The sequence below is a fragment of the Bison bison genome, unplaced genomic scaffold (genome assembly GCF_000754665.1).
Source record: "Bison bison bison isolate TAMUID 2011002044 unplaced genomic scaffold, Bison_UMD1.0 scf7180017864456, whole genome shotgun sequence".
Taxonomy (NCBI): Eukaryota; Metazoa; Chordata; class Mammalia; order Artiodactyla; family Bovidae; genus Bison; species Bison bison.
This window is the reverse complement of record NW_011495018.1, coordinates 29,029,798-29,035,421: the sequence shown is the minus strand read 5'-3', so window position 1 is coordinate 29,035,421 and position 5,624 is coordinate 29,029,798.

The window sequence follows — 5,624 nt, the reverse complement described above, 5'->3', positions numbered from 1 at the left end:
CTGACCCACCCACCCATAGACCCAGGCGGCAGCCCACCCTCGTGCCCCCACCTCGCGTCAGCCGGCGCTGAAAGGAGCACCGGAGGCCCGCTAGGCCTGTTGTTCTCCGACTCTGCGACCCCATGGACTGCAGCAGGCCAGGCTTCCCTGTCCTTCACCATCTCCTGGAGCTTGCTCAAATTCATGTCCATTGAGTCGGTGTTGCCATCCAACGATCTCCTGCTCTGTTGTCCCCTTCTCCTCCTGCCTTCAGTCTTTCCCAGAATCGGGGTCTTGTCTAAATGCACACCACCTTCAACCTTATTTCGTTTGAGCAGAGCCAGCTTCCTCTGGCTTTTCCACTTTCCACCAGCCCCTGGGTTTCTGATCTTGAGGGTTTGCATTCATCCCGTCCAACATCCACTGTCGCTTGATTCCTCCGGCTCTTCTCCAGAACCGTTCACTTCCAGGCAGTCGGCCCCGCCCTCTCTCCATCAGCCTCCCCACTCCTACGAAGTGAACCTCGGGCCGCCGGAGACCCTCGAGCTGACACCAGTGGCCCTTCGGGGCTGGCGCGACCGAGGCCCCCGTCTGGTCTCCGGAGGTCTTGGGCAACCCGACGAGAAGTCCGGCCGAAGGCACCTCGCGTCTCTCCCTCCCTGCTTATCCCTCCTTCCCTGCCTTATCCCTCCTTCCACCCCAGCAGAATCCTCGTCTTCTGCCGCCGCCTCCTCCTCTTCCTCCGTCTCTACGCATTTGTTTTTCTTGGTTGGGTGCCTTGGGCTTCCGGAGGCCAGGCCGCTGGGGACGAGGCAGGCTGGGGTGTCTTTGCAGAGGCAAGTGAGGACTGATGGCACCTGGACCCCAGACGGCTCCACCACTGCCCCTCAGTGTGTTCTTGGGTAAGTCTCTTAACCTCTCTGAGCCTTTACGGGGCAAAGGTCAAGAAATTTAGGGAGAGTGATGGATGAGAGACTAAGTCATTCGATTTGTTTGGGAAAAGGGGTTGCCCGCTTTGGGGCCTGAGGAAGTGAGTTTCGGGAGAATACTAGGTCCGAAACGACCATTTATTTTAACGAATATTTCAAGAGCAGCTGGTAGCTGCTTATTTTTCTTTTTTTACAGCTGATGGGTTTCCAGGCATTAGAAACTTCTCCAGTCCTCACCACATCTTGGTTTTACCGAAGAGGAAACTGAGGTTAAGACTGCGTCCTGCTGGTCAACTGCACAGGTGGGATTCGAACCTGCCTCCGTTTAGGAGTTGCTCCTAAATTTGAGCCAGGCAGCCTCCCTTGGACTGGCAAATCGAGCCCTCACAGGGCTGGCCACCACCTGAGTGAGGAGGGGTTGGGCTGAATCACTAAGCATTCTTTTTTTGTGTGCCGGGAAAGCTTTGAAAAATTTTTCAGGTAAACGATTTTGGCCACTCCCCGGGAAGGATGGAAAGGACACCCGGAGGGGACCTCCAGCTTGTTGAGGGAGAGCCCCCTAGGGCGGGACACGGAGGGCAGCTCTTCTCCCAAGCAGAGCCCAGGTTGAATGAAGCCTTCGCACCTGGATTTTTCCTCTTTTGAGTTTATCCATCTGCTCAGTCTGTCCTGTGTAGCCCACGTCTTCAGAAGACCAGGTCTTGGGGGGTAGAGGAGAAGGCACAAGGCCCCCTCCAGGGTACAGGTATGGCCAGACGACGCCCAACTCTTTCACCCCTTCCAGGGGCGCCTCTCTGAGGGAAGGTCCTCCTAGCGGCAGAGGAATTGGCTGGGGGGAGTGGAGGGAGGCAGGAGGGGACCGCTGGCTGGGCAAGGAAGGCTGGAATCCAGGCTCCCCAGCGACCCCGTCCCAAGCTCCCGCTGCAAGGTCGCGGCATGGCAGCCCCGACAGGCCACGTGTCCCTCGACACAAGTCCCATTACACTGTATTTATGTTTCACTTTATTGTTTTTTTTTCCTCCTCTCTTATTATTGTCTCACTCTGGGGGAGGCAAAGGATATAATATATTCATCTTTATTATACCAAATCTGTGTGAAGCATTTAATAAAACGCTGTTTCCACACAGCCAGGGATTAGTGTGAGCTATTCTTAAGTTAATGCTCGGGTACGGAGGGCGCCTCCGCTGCAACGCCTGCTGCTGGCGGCCAGGGGGAAGCGCAGGCCCTGGGTGCTGCGCCGGCGCCCACCCCCAGCACACGGTGCCCTTACCAGACCGCGGTCTCTCAGTGGCCCCTCGGGCCCCAGCCTGGGGGAGGGGCTCCGAAACAAGCTCCCTCCAGCGTTTCTAACTCGCAGCGGGCCTCGGTCTGCGACTATGAAAATGGGAAGACAAATCCTATAGCCGCTTGCGTCTCAGGGCTCTGTCTTGGGAGGCTGAAGAAGCCGCGGGGGTAAGCAGGACTTTATAAGCTGGAGTGGAAAAAGAGGAGGATTTGTCAGCACGGGGGTTGATGGGGGATAGAGAGAAACAAGGAGGCCACAAAAAGTGGTTCTAGGCAAAATAGACCCCCAGGCTGAATCCCTGCCCGGGCTGGGGAGCAGAGTGCAACTCCAGTTTGAGCAGAGGCCAGGTTTTGGCCTGCCTGGGCCTCACCCCGAGCCTGATGAACGTGACTGACCGGAATCAGCATTTTTTTTTTTCCCCTGGAGTCAGGATCTTGGCATGTCACAGTAGGTGACATGGTCCTCCCGGTAGGTAGATAACAGTCTTTGAAGTTCAGGTTACAGCTAGCAAATTGAGACTCAGAAGTTCAAGTGGCTTGTTTGAGGAACCCAGCTGGAAAGTAGCACAGCAGATCTACCTGTCTTTAGACTCCACTTCCCCCTTCCCCCAGCCCTCCTGCTTGCCACCTCTCCCCTCAATGTCCCCTCATCCCAGACCTCCAGAGTTGTCCATGGCATGTAAGCTTTCCCATTCTGTTTTACACACACACACACACACACACACACACATGTCCTACCTGGGATACCCGTGAGAAGAAGAAACAGTCACATGACTTTCTTATCCAGGCCCACTGCTCAGTAGCTTCCCTGGTGGCTCAGATGGTAAAGAATATGCCTGTAATGCAGGAGACCTGGGTTCAATCCCCCAGGGAAGATCCCTGGGTCTGGAAGAGTCCCTGGAGAAGGAAATGACAACCCACTCCAGTATTCTTGCCTGGAGAAGTCCATGGACAGACGTGCCTGGTGGGCTACCGTCCATGGGGTTGCAAAGAGTCAGTCACGACTGAGTGACTTTCACTGCTCAATGTACTTTAGAACCCACATGCCTCCTGTTTGTTTTTCCGGCACTGATTTGGGCACACCAGCCTTCCTTTAGTCCCTTGTTCCCTTGTTCCAGGGCTGTGGGAGTTGGGGGCAACCAGGCCAGGCCAAAAGGAGGTGTTGTGCAGGAAAGGATTGGGATGGGCAGATAAGTCCCCCTAGTTGGAACTAACACCCTCCTAGAATTCTCAGTCCCCATCTGCCCCTATCACCCCCTCCTGTAGGCTTCTGGTAGGAGCTTCTTTGAAGGCTAAGGGTACTTGAGAAATCTGACAGTTCCCAGCCTGGGGCTGGCTGGGGAAGGGTACCCACTCACTGTGCGGTAGGGCTGGGATTAGGATGAGGCAAATAAGGTGCTTAGGGCACACAGTTTAAGGAAGTACTTGTTCTCAGTGCTGTGTACAACCCCTGAAATTTTGTGCTTGGGCATCTCACTTGTCTCATCCTAGTCCCAGCCTCTTTGTGGCCCCAGGGCTGGAATTACCACAATTGCAGTGGGGACAGAGAATGATTTCGCCTTACCCTTATGAATGAATATGTAGAAGTGTAAACAATGGAATGAACTGCCAGGGGTGGGGGGAGGGCAGTGAGCTTTCCCAACAGGTAGAGTATGCTTCAAACCAGCTGGAAGGCTAATAATCAGTCTTATTGCCATCATCATATTCTTCATCATTTTATTGGGTTGGGCAAAAAGTTCATCCCAGTTTTCCCATAACATCTTACGGAAAAACCCCAACAAACTTTGGCCAACTCAATTCCATTGTGTGTTTTGTGCCAAGTAAGAGCTTTACCCACATTATCTCAAGCAATGTATTAAATGTCTTTTGGCTGAGGATGGGTATTAAAGTCTCTGACCTTCTGGATCCTTTCCATCTCTGACTGTCTATTGTTGCATAAGATAAAGGACACTTCTGTTGATTTTGGTTAGTTAATTATAGTTCAAATTATAGTTATTATTTGAACTTGTCTTGTGGCCTTTCCTAATGAGTAAGCTCATTGAGGGCAGGCACTGTGTCTAATCTCATTTTTTTTTTAAACTATTCCTTCTCCTCCATGATCCACACAGAACTAAGCATGTAGCACATGTTTAATAAATGTGTACTAAAAAAAACACATGAGTAATCAAAAGCTGTCTGTCTACCTGGCCATTCGCTTTCCATGCTGTGCCCATCAGAGCTATGAAGTGGCCCCTGGGAGAGCCAGTACCACCTCTGCAGTCATTGTCCCCCTTTCCCTGCAACTGAGCTGAGTTCAGGCTGGCACTTATAAAGCCTCCTCCCCACTCACGCTCCCAGCTCTTTTCTAGTCTGTGGGCAAGGCAAAGGCCAGCCCAGCTTCCACCTGTGCAGAGGAGTCCAGTCTCATACTGAACAAGCCTCGGAAGAAACCATTTGGGTTGGGGAGGAGGCCTCTGGGAGATCAGAGCAGGCAGAGGCCCTGTAGCCAGAGAAGCCTGCCTGGCAGAGCTGGGACTAGAGCTCAGTCTCGGAAGATGGGAAGGACTGAGAGGCTAGAGGGAAGAAATCGAGTATTCCAGGTTAGAGAGAGGGGAAGCATGGGCAAAAAGACACAGGCAGGCGGGACTCCTTGTAACAGTTTTGGGAGACAGTAGGCTGGCCTGGCTAGAGCACCAGAGGACATAAGTGGAAAAGATGTCTGTGGAATGCCTTGAGTGTCCTGACCCAAAGTCAGAGACCAGAAGTTGGGGTTCAGAAATCAGAGTCTAGAATTCTGAGCCCAAAGCCACAGTCCAGAACTCGGCCTTGAACAGAACTGTCTTCTGGGTTGATGTGAGATGCCATCATGGGCTCCAAACTCAAGAGGCATGAGTGACCTGGGTCACAAGATGGACTCTTCTGTTTGGCTTGGCCCAGGAAATGCAAGGCCTGGTGTGGGCTCAGAGCCAGCCTAGGCCCACCTGAAGCCCCCTGCCCTAGGACTGGCATGAGTAGCTGTACCAGGTTCTCCCAAATCAGACCTTAAGTCTGGCATCATCTGCCACTCAGAAGCCCCGAGCTTGGGCCAAAAGTCACCCACCAGTATACACCCTTCCACCCGTCCCCTTTCCTTCCTCCATCCTCTGATATAGGTAGAATCTAGGGCTTCTAGGTTGGACCCAGCTGGGCTAGGCCGCTGGGGGGTGGAGCCGTGATGCCAGCCAGCGTGTAGGCGTTGCTGTGCCGGCCTGTCATGGAGCACAAGCCTGCCAAGGAGCCGGAGCGCTGTGCCGCGTGGAGGGTGTCAGGGGTGGTATTGTCGGCGCACAAATGCTCAACTTTATGTACTTTTAACTAGAGGTGTAACAGATGGCCCCGTTTCTGTCCAAGCCAGGGAGACTGGTGCCCATTCCGGCTGCAGCCAATCAATCCCGCAACTCTGGGGGGAGCTAC